This window comes from Agelaius phoeniceus, chromosome Z (assembly GCF_051311805.1).
Source record: "Agelaius phoeniceus isolate bAgePho1 chromosome Z, bAgePho1.hap1, whole genome shotgun sequence".
In the NCBI taxonomy this organism is placed as follows: domain Eukaryota; kingdom Metazoa; phylum Chordata; class Aves; order Passeriformes; family Icteridae; genus Agelaius; species Agelaius phoeniceus.
This window is the reverse complement of record NC_135303.1, coordinates 56,270,574-56,288,570: the sequence shown is the minus strand read 5'-3', so window position 1 is coordinate 56,288,570 and position 17,997 is coordinate 56,270,574. Positions and strand designations below refer to the sequence as shown.

The 17,997-nt window shown below is 40.1% G+C and overlaps 1 long non-coding RNA gene across 2 annotated transcripts in view; it reads left to right on the top strand.

Annotated features, from left to right (window-relative positions):
- The window catches only part of LOC143692168 (uncharacterized), a 102,325-nt gene extending 94,618 nt beyond the window's left edge, over nt 1-7,707 (top strand). For both annotated transcript variants that reach the window (XR_013180020.1, XR_013180019.1), the window contains 2 exons: nt 6,277-6,381; nt 6,476-7,707. This is a non-coding gene — a long non-coding RNA (uncharacterized LOC143692168). The remainder of the gene's footprint in view (nt 1-6,276; nt 6,382-6,475) is intronic.
- The last annotated feature ends 10,290 nt before the right edge of the window (nt 7,708-17,997 follow it).

The window sequence follows — 17,997 nt, the reverse complement described above, 5'->3', positions numbered from 1 at the left end:
ATGGAAGGCACATCCATTCACTTGGGATCCCAGAATTGAGCTCTTTCAAGGATTAAAATTCGCTGTCAGTGTTTAAAGTGCTCAAGTCAGTTAAAAATCGAGGGAAAAGAAACAATTACCTCACTGGCTGAACAACAACAAAAAAAGGGAATTAACTGCAGTTTTGACTGTTTGGGAAGGGAATAGTAGCAGAGATGAATGAGTGAATGAGATCTTACAATGTCCACCTGGAAGGTAAGGGTGCTGTTTTCAGATGTTGAAACCAGCACAATAAGAAAGGACTTGGCAATAGGGCATGTCCCCTGAATGACTGGAGCAACAAGGTCACTGGATTGAAGCTTTGGGAGAGGCATTGTTTCATCTTTCTCACATTGTAATAAATTCTTCAGTTACCTTATAAACCCGTACTCTTTTTAAGAAGGATTGTCTCCCATATAGATCAAATGAGCACAAGTAATGTTCTTTCATTCCTATTTCAAATACTCTGCTGGTGTGTAAAACACTGAGAATCCAAGAAAATCCATGGAAAAAGCCCCATGTATATAGATTTTTCCAAAATGCTAACAAATGAACTTTTCATTTGACTTTCTGATGCCACTTTCTCACTGTCTCACATTTTTTTATCCTGAATTTCTAGAAATGTCCTATGAAACATAGAATTACAGAATAATTAAGGTTGGAAAAGACCTTTGAGATCATTAAGTACAACGGCAAACTTAAACTTGCCAAGTCCACCACTAAACCACGTCCCTTAGTGCCACTGCTATACGTCTTTTGAATATTTCTGGACATGGTGACTTGAGCACTTCCCTGAGTGGCCTGAAATTTCTCACTTACACTCCCATAATCATTCTTTTCTTCTAAATAGGTTGCAGTTTAAAAATTTCCTTTTAAAAACTAGTCTCATTACATGAGCATCTTCAAAGTACTAAGCCACAATTTCTGTGCTGGATCCATGATGTAGTACTTTAATTAAGTGCATTGTTCTAACACATTTCTACTGACTTTATTTCCAGTGGGCTTTAAATAAACATGCTTTAGGTTATAAATATATTCCTATCCTCTGAAATCTTGTCACGCTGAAATGAATCTTCTAGCCTGTGGTCATCTTGAGAGCTTGTCAAACCACTTCAACAACTGATTTAACAACTTGGACCTGAGAATCCTATAATTTTCAACACCGTTAAATCATATGTTATAAAAACCTTTTTTAAATTACTAAAATTATACAAATAAAATAAATTTAGCATGTGTGTTTAGACACAAATGTTTGTAAGCCAATACCTCTTGTTGATCATCATCTAGAAACAGGAGTACAAACACATCTGTAGATTAGACATGAAGGGTTGTATCAATCTGATATTCCTTTAAGAGGAAGTAGCAAACATTTTCTTTGGCAGTAAAGAAACAAAATATCTCCTTTAGACCATAACTAGAAAGGTTTATTTAGGCTCTTAACATGAGTAAACTATGGATTATGGGAATTTAGTTCAAAAACTGTTGTAAAAGACTTGTCCTAATAATCAAAGTGCCTGAAGTAGATACCTAAAATAACAGCAGATGTCAACACATCAAAATGAGACACATTATTTAGATATATACCTTTGATTTTTGTGTAACTAATTAGAATAGGACACCAAAAAAAGCATTTTCCTGTTTCTATTGCCAATGAAATTGTTTAACAAAATTTACCAAACATTTTAAATTTTTTTTTTTAGTATCTGTTTTCTGTTATTGTTCATGCACACTCTTGGATTTTTATGAGTTTCATGCCAGAGTGGTTTTGAAGCGAGAAAGTTATTTTTCTGTTATTTATGTATAATCTAACTTCAATTGGACTAGAAAATAATGAATCTGGAATAATGTTCTCTTTAATTTCTGACAAAACAGATTCTGGAGTAGTTTCAGTCTAATATCTTTCCATTTTTTATTGATTAGAAAAGGAAAAGTATGCAAGCTAATGCTGAAAGGTAGATATTTACTTCACAAATATAAAATATTTTATTCTATTCTCCTATGGCTGCTAGCAGGTATATCTGTATTCCAACTTCTTTATTTTAAACTGTCAATAAATTTCATTCAACCTATTATAAACCAGTCACCTGTCTAGGTAATATCAGTAGACAATTAACTAGTTAACCAAAAAGCAAGCAGTATATTAATGTGTGAAAAAAAAACTGTAATCATTTAAAAAGTTAGCAGAATATGGTTACATTAATTTTCAGGAAAATTAGGATACGGATTCTTTCATAACTGATTTTTTTTTTTAAATTATGAAAATAAGCCAGGATAGTTTCTAAGCTGAGCTCCTTACGATGATTCCAGCAAGTCACTCTCATTCCTTTCTGTGGCTTTGGGGCCACATTTCTCTAGTGTTCCACATTGCAGCTGGGCTACTTGATCTTGCAGCCAACCAATGTTGTGCCAGCTCCAGAGCACAGCTGGAACTCCTGCCTCTAGCTATGCTCCTAGCTCCTGGTACAAGGCACCTAATCAGTTCATGCCAAGTGTCCAAATTAAGATAGCAGGAGGTACCTTGTTTCTCTTCCCATTGCTCCTCCTGGGCTATGCTGGGATGATCCTGGAGATACATGCTGAGATGGTGCAATGGGCCAGTGAAGTGATGGGTCCTGCCCCTGGCTCCAGGCTGCATTTACACACCAGCCAAATATGTGATCATTGCATGGAACAGAAAGAGTAATAACAGCAGTAATGACAGTTCCTGAAAGATATTTTGAAGGACAAAGGTGCTGAAGTCTGTAATGTGCTCAGTGGCTTTGGTCACAAGGGTCATGAACTCTAATCATAAGCTAAAAAAACTTCTCAGTGTACCACCAAACTGCAGCCTTCAAAGCCTGCTCAGTAATAATTTTTTCAGTGCTGCTCTCAAGACACCGTTCAGTAATCCCTTCCAAAAGGCATATCCAAACTCCTTCCTCTCCTAGAGGACTGGCAAGATAAGTGTTTTGCTGGTTGTTTTTGAGGACTACACTGTCTCCTCAGGCAGCTCCACCACATACGCAGTGGGATTCTAGCTGTATGGTGAATATACTTCCATGTTCACTGCTCTGGTCCAATGGGACTGCATAGTCAGGCAAATGCTTATATATATGTGAACCTTGGCAAGATTTTCTGTGGCTTTTAAATTTGTGCAAGGACTTCAAACTGTTTGGTGAGTTAACTCAAGATATATATATATACTAATCTCATTCAAAAACTAATTGGAAGAGAAAAACCCTTAAAAAATCACTCCACTTGGCTAAATGATGCTAGCTGACACCCTTCTTGTAAATATGTTATTGGTCAAAGTTGTTTTCTAGGAAGAAAGCCCTAATGATGATAGGCAACACATTGCTACAACAGGCAGGAGAAAAGGAAGTCCTGGAGATGGTGGGGGTTGTGCCCCGTCACACTGCTCCAGGTCTGCCCTGTCCCCAGACATCCCTGCTGACTGTCTGCAGAGTGTGTGAGAAATCAGCAGCAAAAAAGGCTCATACCTGCGGTCACATAAACACATAAACACTTTCACTCAGAGTACTGCTCTCATTATCTGGCCATCGGAGGCAGCTAAGGCTGAGACAGGAGAGATGTTATAGGATCCTGTCTGCCTAGTGTGCTCACGGTCCACTCCAGCCGGGAATGACTTCCAGATGTTCATGTGCTACAAATGCACCTCCAGCCCACAGCCCAACCCTTATTGATCACGCTGGACAACACTGGCACCGAGCGGGAGGAAGAGGTGGCTCAGTCAACAGCCCAGAGGGTGTTGGAGACTTTATCAGGGAAACGAAAAGTTTTCCAGAGAAGTTGGCCAGGGAAAATGTCTATTTTTGTTGCAGGAGAAAGGTTTCTTTAATTAAAAAAATTACCATATAAATTAGAGCCAAAACAAAACCCTAAACAAAACAAAACAAAAGGAAACAAATAAATAAACAAAACCCACAGAAATAAAACCAAACTAAAAACCCAAACAAACGAAACCTCCAGCAAAAACAAACAAACAAAAAATAAAATAAAAACCAGGGGGGAAAAAAACCTCAGCAACAAGCCACAAGGCTAGAAAAGTATGTGTGCCCTTACATGAATTCTCTCTTACAGAAGGGCTTTTCTCAAAGAAACTCCCATTAAAGGGTTAGCTGTTAAAGAATGCAAATGTTTGGATCTTTTTGTGTTGGTTTGTTTCTTTATGATGGCTTTTTCAGCGGAGATATAAAAGCCTGCATAGACAGTCATTTTGATTTTAAATGGCACGGTTCATGTTACCTTAACTGCATGACAGAGATTAGCTGAAGCAATGCCGAAGTAATTAGGATCTGCATCAGCAAACAACTGTTTCTGTGTGCAGTGAACTCCTGTTTAGAATTATGTAGGATTTTCTGTAGAAATTGTGTTCTTGAGGTATTTCTGTTTGTGAAAAATTTTTAACACGAACCTCTACAATAAGGACTGGAATTAATTTGCTGTAAGAAAGATTCCTTTCTTTGCAAGACATGATCAGGCTCCTCCTACTGAAGAAAATAATTTATTCTTCTAGTGACTATCTCCTTTCATCCCTTCAGGTTTTTAGCATGCCTATATTACAGAATAATTTATCTCCTAATATTTCTTCTGCAAACCCTGAAATCCCTAATTTCTTTTTTCTTTTTTCCCTTTTTAATATAAACAGAATACAAAAACAAATCCTGGTTTTCCCCCTAATGTATAGCAACATCAAGTATTTTCCCCCTGCTATAGTAATGTCAAGTATTCTCTATGTAAGATTGCAAAACCTAAAGGGTTACAGGTTCCCCCTTCAATTCACAACCCCAGTGCTGTTGTGGAGGAATTGATTTATATTTTTCTGCCAAGCCATTATTAATCATTCAGTGTGGTCTTGTTATAACTGCAGGGATATGAACCTCTCTGCCACAGAATGTGTGTCACATTGCAGCCCACACCTGCATGGACTGGCAAAAAGTGTGCAGCTACACACTCACCCGGGTCAAGGACTTTGTTGCAAATGTCCTTTGTTGCATTTATTTTGAAACTAAGACCAAATCTTAAAAGTATTTAGCAACATAAGTTTGTAAATTGGACATCGTTTTGGATTTTTTTCAAAAGAACACAGGCATAAATCTCCCACTAGATGCTTATCTGCATCATTAAGCTCCTAAATTACTTTATAAACTTGTTATTTATACTTTTTTTTTTTCTCAGCAAATTACTTAGAAACCAGATGTGCCTTTCCTCAAATGTATTATTTGCAAGTATGTACCAAATACCTCGGCAGAATTACATTCCTGCTTCGAGCTATTTGGAAAATGTTAATTTAATTTGCTCTCTTTTTGTTATTCATTTGGGCAACCAGTCTAAATCACATGTTATCCTTTCTGCTTTCTTACTGGCTGCCTAAATGTTTTCACTAGGAGAATTATGAGTATCAAAGGCATTAAGAGGCAAAGCCAAGGTGATTTGCAACTGATAGGAATTTGAGGATAATAGTTATTGCTGTTTAAATTCACTAAACCTGTAGATGATCTAGGCATATTTGTGGCTTCCATCTCTTTACATCTAATATAAACCCAGTCACCACAAATCACAGTTACCGCATGCTTATCCACAAGAGTGTTTGCCAGACACTTTTCTTTTACTGTTGGTTGCTTCACCTGACTGATGGTCCAATAAAGTCTGCATTGACAAATCTGAACTCTAAAATTAGTGCCTTATCCTGTGCTTTGGAATTGAAAGAAACATTTAGATGTGATACATACACTTAGGGGTTTAATGACAGACTTATGGGTGTACTAAGTAACTCAGTGTGAAGACTGGTGTGAGCTGCCTGGTCATATATGTCCATTAATTCATTTTTATTACCAAATTTAATTTGAAATTGTGGTCATTTCTTGCTTTTTGAAATTGATCTAGATAATAAAAATGTTATTCCAGGTAACATTTAGGCCCAAAGCAGTGTTGACACTTTGTGGTAAGAAAGGTAAATATTTACTTCATGAAAGACTTGCCAAGCCCACAAACTCTGTGAAAACATGAGATTTCAGTTAAGTAAGCAACAGGCTTTCTTTCACAAAAATAGCATTCTGGTAGCACTTGGTTTTCATGGGCACTTTTCACCAGAAAAGTGCATTCATTGCAGCATTCTATTTTACAGAGAAAAAGAATACTTTTGAAGAAGTGCTTGGAATGACTTGTCTCTTTTGACCACATTGGAAGATAAGCACATATATTTTTGTCTGTTCTGTGGTTTTTCCAAAGATTACATCTATTTTTTAAATGTTCCAGGCTTGGTGCATCATTAAGATAACGAGTACTCAGCTTCCCCAGCATCACTCCCTGCCTCCTCTGGCACATTTCCCTGCAAATGCATCTGAAGATTTGTTTCTCTGGGTAAGGAAGCTGAGACAAAAAGAGATGTGCTGCTCTCTTTCCATGTGTCTACTGCAAACAGCTTGTATCATTCTGCTTTGTTTGTTCTTTACAGAAACAGTGGCTGTGAATTGCCTGGGGACTTCTATGTTTTATGACTTTTACCTGCCAGATGCAGAATGGCTGAACTCCTCTACACCAGAGAATTGCCATATTTGAGCAGATGGGCTTAAGAAAGTGAAAAAAAAATACAGAATTCTGTTTTCTTGCTCATTTGTGGTTGTCTGGGATAACATGCTATCTTCTTTCTGACAGAATAACATCACTTGGAGAGAAAGGCAAGAGTGGTCATACAGAGGTAAAACAGAGCCTTTAAGGCAACTCAAGGGAGCAGAGAGGAATTTTAGTTGTGCATATTCCTAATTTCCTGTTTCAAATTTTTTTAGTCCTTTAAAATTACCAGGCAGACCTGCTCTGCAGATTGGTCATTCCAGAGCCTCTCTGTAAATCAGCACCTTCATGACTACAGCATAAAAACCTCACTTCAGCTTAATACAACAGAAGATTTGGCAAGTGCAGGTGCAGCCCCTTTGCCAAGGGTCTGTGGTCCTCATCAAATCAATCACTAGCACTGCTGGAAATGTGAAGACACTCCTGCTTAAAAGAGGGCTGTGTCTGAGAAATGTAAAATCTGGGCTGTATATTTAACCCCAACCAAGATTGGTCAGGCGGGAAGTGGAGTAGAAGAGCAGTGTGGCTTTCCACTGGTACTCCTGCTGTGGTTTGAGGATTTAAAGAGGACTTTGATTTCTCAGCCTTCCTGCCCCACATCACAGACTCTAAAGTTACCACTAGGTAAGGATAGGAAACATTTTTATGATGGTGGAGAGAGAGCAGCAAAGGAAAAAGAAAGGTTGTAGCCTTGTGTCTCTGCAAGACAGAGTATCTCTCAGTACTGGTACAAACCATGGTTATCTTCACCATCCCCATCAACCCTGATGAAGAAGACCTTTTTGTCTCTGTAGAGTGGTGCGCCAGAGCAGCCAGGCATGTGAAAAATCTACATTTGGGAAAGCAGAAGTGCAAACTTTATGCTGTACAAGCCGTTCCATGGTACTTTGGTAAAGGCTTACCAACCTTACTGCCCCATGGTAAATGTGAGAAACATGACCCCGTTTTGCCTGAGAAGTATAATACCCCAAACCACAGAGTTGTAAAACAGGTAGCAGGGCACTCAGTAGGCAGCTGAGTGAATATCCATGAGCCTGAAAACTTGGCTGTATTTATCAGCTAACCTTAGGTCTCTTCTACGTGGCTGCACAGTGCTCTGTGAGACACAATGTAGTACAAAAATAAAGCACCAGCAATGCATATAGAAAAGGTTTGGTTTGGTTTCCCTGTCTTTACCTTCTTCAATTCAAAGTAGTTGATCTCTACAGCTATTGGCTTCATTCCATACCATACTACTGACCTGCTCCCTGGAGATATGTGTTTCCAAACCTCAAGTTATTTCCTTTAAATTTAACCTAAATTAAAGAGCAAGAGGGATAAGTGAGTGGCGGTCTCTTAGCAAAAAATCTGTCTGTGTTCCAAATTTCCAAAGAGGTCATTTTTCAATTAAAGAACTGCAGTGTTGGAGAGGAGAGTAGAGATGCATGATGAAAGCTGGTACCCAAAACCAGTACCTCTCTGCTTTCGGCGCTTCATGCATCTGCAATTCTAGAAAAGCTTCTCTTGCATGCTAACTGTCCCATCTGTAAAATCTGCACACTGGGTTTAATTTTTCTGCCCTAAAGCCTGGCTTTTGCTAGTGACAAGGCCAATTAAAAAGGACAAAGCAACTCAGGAATACAATTTTACACAAACCTTGGCAAAAAGTCAAGCACATTCCTGTCAGGTTCCTCAAAGCTGGATGCCTGTAACAGATGCAGGGGGAGCCTGGAAAGCCAGCCAATTCCCTCCTTTCAACCCCTGGGGCTCTTCCCACTTTCTGCACACAACCCTAACCCCATGGGAGGTCTCGAGAAGGGTCAGTGAAAGATACTCATCTTCCTTGCTGAAGCACTGAGCAGCACAAATGTGGAGGCTGCTGGAGCTGGCCATCCTGCCATCCTTCCTGCCATCACCATGTCAGGCAGGTCTCTAACATCCCCTCCAAGGTAGGAGGAAGCAAGGCTCTTCCTCAAGGGCCTTGTTGTTAAAGCCCTTCTGAGCAGACAACTTCAATGCCATTTTTTAGTTGCCTATTGAAGATCTTCCCCCATGCTTCTCAATCCCTTGTTTTGCCATCTGTAAATAAATACAGGCCTCAGAAGGACAGCTTGCCACATGTATACATCCTTAAACTGCTGTTGTCTTCTACAGAGCCCTTTCCCTGGCTTCATATATCTCCATATTTGACCATTTTAGTGACTAAGGCATTTGTTTTCACTGTGTTTCAATTCCACCCTTCCACCCCATAGTACAAACATTTAAATACATGTAAATGTATTCCAACCACAATTTCCACTGCCCACAGCATACTGGGTAAATTCCCCCCTCCCCAGTACATTTTAAGGTCACTTCCATCAGTTCAAACACTGATTATTCAATATATCAAGTATCCAAGCTGATAGCTGATGACAGCCGGAAACCATAAGCTGCCTTGAGGCTTGTCTTCATATCAGCCCCTGCAGCTGGGTGACGAGGGACTTTTTTTTACTGCCATTGAAACCATTAGGTTGCTGTAGTTTGTTTGGTTTCAGCTTACCATAATTGCTGCCATTTCCATGGTTGATTTGGGCTACGTTTGAAGTTGATGTACAATACAAAGTGCGCTGCATGTGTAGCTGCTCTCCACGTGTCAAGACATTAGAAAGAGGGAGAGTGTGTGTATATGTGTATGTGTGCATATATATAAACATCTGCCATGTAGCTGTCTTCTACTTACACATGTTTCCGAGGGGTTTACTCTACTAAGGGCAACTGAGTGTCTTAACTGCCTCACAGTGATTCAGGTTCCTGCTACTGGGGAGATTAATTTTGATTGGGTGGGAGCAGACAGCACAAGAAGGAAGAAAGTGGGATGACTAGCAGAGAGTAATGTATCTAGAATTCCAGACCGTGAATCTCTTGAGCAGGGAGGTGTATGAGGATATGAAGCTATCAGGGTGGGATTGTTCATGGCCCTGGGACTCCTATCTCTCTTTGAGGAACTGTAATTCAGTGCAGTCACAGAGGTCTCCTTAGTACAATCAGCAAGGCTAACACATATCCATGGTCCACAGATCTGGAGGGAATCCTAGCCTGGGAAAGTACAGGTAACAGCTGGCATGGGAAGATAGAGCAGTCCTTCCTTGGAGCTGCTGACACAGGACCTCAGGACAGTGAGGTAAAAGCACTTTCTTGGGTGACTTTTGCTGCTTCTCCAGTTCTTATTTGTAACTGAAGGATAACAAAGGTGCTGCCCACTACCTTCTCATATATATGTTGTACAAGCTCCTTCAGGACAAAATCATCTTCTAGAAAAAAAAAATAATTATCCTAATCCACCTTCCAAATAATTAGGATTGGGATTAGGATTTTTTTATTCCTATATATATATATATATAAATATATATAGGTTTTTTTTGAGTCTTACTTGCCCTATGCTGACCAATGCTGACAATCATCACTTTGTCCCTTCAAATCTCCAGGAAGTAATAATGAAAGAAAAAGAGAATGGAGGAAGGTACCACTGTAGGGGGTTTCTTGAAGACATATGAGAACTAGAGGAGAAAGAAAGTATGTGCATGGGTAGGAGGTCAATTCTTCACTGAATCCCCTTCTTTTTTACATTGTTTGCAGCTTCCAGCACACCTGGGAGACACAGCAGCATATCATCAGGCAGAAATAAATACAGCTAGATAGGTGATAGAAGAGAAGTGTACACACATGATGTGTTGAAGTAGCTGTAGTGGATGGACTAGAGGTGGTTTTTCACGTGGGTCTGAATGTCCTGCCCATGATAGTTAACAGGATGGAAGCTCCCACGTTTTGCTTCACACTTTTGTTTTCTTTGGTGGTGTAGAGGAATACATATAGTGCAGATATCTCAGTGTGCAGCTGCAGCAGAAAGGTGCATATTGATCCTGAGGCAAAAGCTGTGAACTGGTGATAACTCTTTGTGTAACAAAGGGAACAGGGACCTGTGGTACCCATCAGATGACCAGACACTCAGAGACACAGCAGAAGTTGAAACTCAGGAGGAAGATCTGAGACTTTCCATGGTTGGACTGTGACAGTATAAAAGCTATGGGGCTCCTTTCCTGTGGGTTGTCCTCGGAGGCACCAGCTTGAACTGTCTCTGAATTACTGCACTGTGAATAAATGGCTTTGTGGAATGAGACATCTGAGACTGTGCCATGGGAAACCTGGTCTGATTTTGTGAGAGTGGGGTGTGCAGGGAGTCATCTGGGGCTCCTGTGGGTTCACTGGAGCTGCCGGCTCTGAAGGGGCTGCAATCTCAGCAGTGACAGTCTGTGGTGGTGGCACTGCGACTGCCAGAGTGGCTTCTAGATGGTCAGACTGGTAAGTTTCCTTAACAGATGGGAAAAACAGCTATTTCATGGCAAATATCTTCCCAGAGATGGAGATTGCACTGAAAACAGGGTTTCCACTGTCCCAGTGTCACTGGTGGACATGATGAGTGAGATTCCTTGTGCCTGGCCCCCCTCAGTCTCATGGCGTGCACCAGGGCAGGACTTCAGGAGATACACATGGCAAGCAGGAGACCTCCTTAAGCTGATGGCAGCTGTGCATTTGTCTCCTCTCTGACTGTAGTTAAATCAGAGTACCAATACCCAAGGACAGAGTTCCTGCATATGTACTGAACAAGCCCAACACTCTGCTTCCAGTTCTGTCCAAGAACAAATGCCAGCAGAACAAGAGGAACAGGAAACAAGTACAAGAATCAAATGGTTACAGCTCTGAGGGCTGTTCCTGGGGCCCTTAATCACCACAGCCACAGAGCTGTGCCTAAGTGTGTCTCAGGCAGTGGGTGGCTGGAGGCTGAACCTTAGCTCTGCTCTGGAGGTGTGCTGTTTATTCTCCTTTCATCCTTTTTGGAGAATTGGACCTCAGTACTTCATTCAAGGCCTTGCTTTGAGATCCACAGGTTAAATGCCACATAGGGATTGAACACCAGGGTATAATAAGGTGTAGCATAGTAAAGGATGTGGAACTCAGGACCTGGCTTCAGAATAGTTCAGGTCTCCCAGAGGAATCCACATGCTCTGTGCTCTGTCATTCCACATGTGCAAACCTGCACCTCTTCTCCCACAGAGGCGGATCCATACCTCCTGTCCCCTTTTGCACTGTCACCCCCCTCTAGTCCTGTGATCCTTCCCTTCTCCTACTCGCTTATTGATGCTCTGCTCCTCCTGAATGCTCTGTCTCCATCCTATATTAGCCAACTCTGTCCCAACATTTTGTCTGGTCATGCTGGCATTAGACACCCAGGTGGGTGGATTACAGCCTGCTTTTTTGTGTGTGAGTCCTGAACCATGGCTAAACAGCAGCTAATGTAACTGTGCAAATCAATATTTGTTCACACCTGTACTTTCATTCAGTCTCAGGATCTGCTGAGACATCACCGATGAAGAAATGTCCTTGGTAGAGCAAGGATTTAGATCCTAATCTCTCTGGGAAGGGACCAGTGGTCCCTTTTCTGCCCTCCCCATTCCCAAGTCTCAGCAGGCACTGGCATATCCACCTGCCTAGTCAAAAACCACAATGGGAGCAAAATGCGGGGGAGTTTCAGCTCTGCAAAACATCATGGTGGCTATCTAACATGAGCTCTCCTTTACAGCAACACCTTTACCAGACCCTCCTTTTGCCCACCACTCAGTGAATGGTTCATTTCAGCATCTCATGATAGACCATCTGTAGCCCTCCCTACCATCACAACTTCAGGAAGTATTTTTGACCCATTAGTCCTCTGTCCAAGTTAACACATTTTTGGAAACACTACAGACAGGCTGCAGACACTGTATTTGCTGACACTGACCATAATCAGAAGCATTTCACTTGAAAAACTGCTGGCAGCTGCAAAGCTGACTGTGGAAAAGCTGTAAAGAAGTTGCAGTAACAAAAAAGAAAACAAACGGCAAACACCCCACACACATTTGGAATTGTTTTGCCATTAACACGAAGCTCTGCTTCAAGCAGCCCTTTTTCTGCATCATGCTTTGCAGAGGTCCCTCTGAGCTCCCAAGCCTGAGGGTGACACCTCAGCTCAGGACAGGGTGCCCCAGCCAGACTGGCACATAGTAAAGAAGGCGAGGGCTGGCCACCAGACTACTGTGTAACAGTAGCCACAAAACATTCCCCCAGAGCCCAAGGGAATGATGATCTCCAGAAGCACATCAGGCAAAGTTGTCTGCTTTTCTGCTGCTGCTGTTGTTGGTTCTAAGCCCATCTTTGCCCAGGTGTGGGGCATGCAGGCCTTGTTGATTTGGCAGCACAGAAGGTGGTTTGGTGCATAGCAGACACAGCAAGTGGAAGCTGGGCCGAGCAGCTAGGTCTACAAGAGCACAGGAATTCTGAACTCCTGGTTAAAAAAAAAAAAACCCAGAAAACAAGAGAAAACCAACAAAACAAAACAGGAAATACTTGGAAAGGGAAGGGAAGGGAAGGGAAGGGAAGGGAAGGGAAGGGAAGGGAAGGGAAGGGAAGGGAAGGGAAGGGAAGGGAAGGGAAGGGAAGGGAAGGGAAGGGAAGGGAAGGGAAGGGAAGGGAAGGGAAGGGATCCTTTCTTTGCCTCAGCAGGAAGTGGCTGTAAAATCAAATGAAGATCAAAAGGAGATTAAACTGGAGGGGATGTCAAGCCATGGAAAGGTGAAATACTGAAGAATGCCCTTGCAACACTTTTTTTCAAGGAGAGCGGAGGATAAGAAAGTTGGGTACATTTATTTCATCACTTGTGACTTTAAAGTCTCTTTGTTTGGGGGACAAAAAGAAGAAATAAAGAAAAGAAAATTACTTCTCATAGTCCTACGTCTGAATAAGCCAAAACCCTCACACTGAATTAATTATAAATCATTTCTACAGTGATTTAGTTGTTTGAGGGAAATCCTATACCTCTTCCTACATGCTCATACTGATAAGAAGACTGGACAGAACAGCATTTTATTCATTTGATAAGGATACTAAAACAGAACAACACTTTACTCTTATCAAGGACAGTGAACAGAACAGTACAGCCTTGGAGAAATAGATAAAGGATGTAACTTAGGGAAACAGAAGCCATGCAAAACACAAGCAGGGTGCCAGCTCAGCTCTGCAAAGCTGACAAAGCAAAAATTATACAAAACAATGATATTGAGCATACTCAGATGCAGGGGTTGAGGAACAGACACCTAAAAAGGACACTGGACATTAAAGATAGATCCAAAAGAATCATAAAAGGACTTCCAATAAGGGGTGCAACTATGTCAAATAAGGTGAAGGAAGTGGGGATAGCTAATGAGTATGTAATCAGCATGTAGTATAAAACTCTGTTTACCTCACACTCGGCACAATTGATTAGGGGAAGGATCTTCCTTCCAGCATATTCCAGCATGTTGCAATAAAGAATGCCTGCTTTCTAATATGCAAAACTCAGTTTGAAAGTTTCTATCCAACCAATTTCAGTATCAATACATTCACAGAGTGCTCTTGCTAACCATCAGAAGGGATGTAAAATCCACCCAAGCATTAGGATCTTACAGCAAAAGAGTCACTCAAATCAACAGTTCCACTGACTCACCTCAGAGATCAATATCTTTTGTTGATAAGTAATGGATTTTTTTTAATGAACATGGTGTATTTTTACATCTCCCTTCACTAAGAAATGGGCATAGTAGGCCCAAATGAGTGTAAATAAAAAGCAGAATAGAGTTTCATGTTAGGAGATAAAATGAAATCCAGGGCTTACCTCAACCTGATCTAACTGTAGTTAAAACTATGACTGCAACACTGATATTGTGATGTCATATGATAGAGGCAGACCAACCTTGAGCAGAGAGCTTTTTTTCAGGGAACAACAGGGGATAGAGGTGATGACACACAGTCACCAGCAAAGAGTTCATAAATTAGAATTAGTCAATAAACCAATATGTGCAATATTCTGGTGATGTTGGCTGTGAACCATCTGGCAATGAAGAGGCAGATGAGACCTTCTTTTACTAATTGGAAGAAGACTCTTATTGTCTGCAGGCAATAATCCTCCTGTGCCAGTGTTAGATCACATATGGCGATGGTCTTGCCCAAAACCTTCTACTGGCACAGGGACAGCCTCAGCTTCCCTGTGACTTTGTAGCAAAACTAAGGAAAGCTTTTCCATAGTGAGACAAGATCTGACTTCCTGGAAATAAAAAATTACCTTAAATGGATCTGACCTAAATCACTTTAAATACAACTTGTTAAAAGAGCACATGTGCAGTTTTGAAGGAAAGCAGGAATACAATCTTTACTCACTAATAACCTCTAATGAAGTCCCATAAACCAGCATGGAAAATTGCTTCTTAACAATGACAGAACTGTAAATGTCTGAAACAATAAGGTTCTCCTCAAGGCAGAGTGGTTAAAAATTACTGATGGAGGGATCTCTTAATGGCTCCACTCCCAACTTCTTCCATTCATATCAGGTTGCACATTCTCCCTCGAGTAATGTCTATTGGAATAGATTGGACTGTGGAAAAAAAATATATTTTTAGCATGAATGACTCAACATTAATAGAGTTAAGACTTTCTGAATTCAGCATGAAAACACATTATGTCAGGAACTAGTGACAAATCCTACTTCTCCAATGTCAGGTGGATTGAGTAATGTCTGGAAAGACTGTGATTCTAAAACAAGCATCTGGACATGTCAAAACAATTTATATATCCTTTCCACGGTGTGCAAAAATGAAGTTAACTATTCACTTCATTTAAAATATTCTTCCTCCCCCCTGACACAATTACTTACCATATTGTTAACATTTCCATTTTTTAATATGAATGCTCACAGCAGCTAAAGGTGGTTTAATCCAATAACACCTTGAGGGAAGGGGTATGAAGTAGTATATTTTTTACCTACTTTCTTAGAGGAGCTGACATGGGCTTTTAACATTGAAATCAGGACTCTTTCTTGATTTCCACTTGTTATATGCTCACGATAGCATTGCTGAATATTGCATGTGTCAGTAGAATATGGACAACAAATATTTTTGTCTCCCTCTAAGTATCCATACTTGAATGAAAGCCAAGCTGTCTGTGATCAAGTAAAGCCTAAGCTGAAATAAAGGCAATAAAACTGTGTGGAACTTTGCTTCACACAAGTATAAACAACATGGAGAAAAATAATTACAGGCTTCTAGGAGTGCAATTCAATTTCCAGATTTTAAAGGTCCTTTCTTTCTCATATCTGATGCTCAGCACCTTTAGAGATGTCCCTTTCCTGTTTCAAAAAGCAGTGTTGTCATATGCCTAGATGGCTTCACTACTCAGTTCAGGATGCAGCTAGTGCCCTTGGGAGTATGTACCATTCAAATTAACCTTCATATTCAACAAAGTGTTAACAACAAACTGTTGATAGTTTGACTTCCCAAACTAATGCAGATCCATCTAAACAGCCTGAGTTTTACTGAGCTGTTTGCAAAACTAGTGAAAAGTTTACTATAGTTGACATAATTTCAAGAAAAAATAAGATTAAAAAAAAGGAAAGTATCTGCGTTTTTATTTATTCACTCCCTTCTTGTTGACTGCTTTTATTTTGTTACTTTTCCTAGTTGCTCTGTTCTTCTATTCTCTGTAAAGGAATCCTGCCAAAAACAAAAATCTCCATTCTCTCTTCCTCCTCCTGAAACAACAAAAACACATTTTCAAACCACAAGAGTTGTAAGCACTATAATTTAACTGTATGTGGCAGTGAGAATTCCTCATACAACTGTATTTTAAACATCTGGATGCTCTAGAAATAATCTGCAAGTATATCAAGAACACTTCTGCTATGTGAAAACTTCCACACACATCTCATTCTCCCTTCACCCTCTTCTATTCTCTAAGCCATTTGGCTAGGGCAGGTTAAGCGACTTCCAAGCACATAAAAAGTATATGCAGTGGTTTTGCTTCCCCCTCCTAAACATTTTTTATTCAGAAATAAAGTGAAAAACACAATACTAACATTTCTTTTAACCAAACATCAAACATTCTGGTCTACAGCAACTGTTCTCCTCTCCAAAGTCAAATCCTCTTGCATTTTTTACATATGAAGCAAATCTGAAACAAAAAGTTATTGCTATCAAGTTTCTATCAACAAGATGTTTACTGCATTGTCAGATTCTCAAATGGGAAAAACAATTGTTCCTCATTTTATAAACTGCTACTGAGAAAAGACTCACTTTTTGTTATTCACTTTTACAGATTTAAATTTTATTCTACAAGCATACTTAAATATTTGTCTGCTTCAAATAGTTCAACGCAGGAAAAATAGGACCAATTTTGCCATCCTGAATCTTTTCTTTTTCTTCTAGTTTTAAGGTTCAGAGTTTTCATCTCATAGCTGTGACAAAAAGCAGGGCAGTATAAAATGCACATGGAGCACTGGCTCATAGGAGGAAATTATGTAAAGAGCTTCTGTTCTTTATCTTCCCTCACAAGAAGGTTTATATGAAACAGAATGATCAGAATGGTACAGAAAAAAAGTTTCATGCAAGATGGAATTGAACCTTGGGATTTGTTCCCATAAGCAGACCCTAAGGTCACCAGTAAGGGCTAGATGTTTGTATAAACCTTGAAAACATCAAGGACAAGCATTTTGGAAGAAATATTAAAACATACTATTCAGAGCTTTAGCAAAACTGTAACTATCAGTAATCAAGACAATCCCATGTCTGAAAGTTTCTTGTACTTTTGTCTGAAGCATCTGGCACTGACAGCTCTCAGATGTGGGATGCTAGACTAGATGAATGATGGATATAATCCAGTCTAACAGTCTCTACATTCCAGTTTTCCTATATAGAGTATTCTTCTCCACCATTTTTCCTTACAAACTTCTGCACGGGCTTGTCCCAGCATAGATACAACATAAAGCAGATTTTTACAAGCATAATGTTATGGAAGACAAAGGTGCTAGGCTATCACATAAGTCAGTTATTTTGCCCTTTACAACCTTTTCTTCTTTAAAAGAGATTCTCATTATGAAGAACAATCATGAAAAGCAAGCAAAAATTAATCAAGTATTTTTGACAATACAATGTTGAAAATAATAGAAAAATAGAAAACTTCTTTCTAAAGCTCTTGGTCAATTTTTAAACTTTAGGCTTGGATTTTAACTGATGTGACTCAGTGTGTCTATATTTACCTCACTAGAGCCATCACAAATCCAAAGGGCTAGTAGGAAACTCCAAGGTGCCTAGTCCCTGTCCTACTTGAATTGTAAGACTCACTAAAGGACTAATTCCCAACATGTGCTTGTCTATGTTCTTTTTACAGGTGAAACACCAGCTCATAATTTCACCCTTGCACGCCAGTTGTCATGTTAACTCTTCCATTGACAAGTCCCTGAGTTACAGGAAAACAGTCTGGGGCAGAGCAAGAATGGATTTATCTGGGGCTGCAATGATTTTTGACAGCCTAAAAAATGTTTCCTTGCCT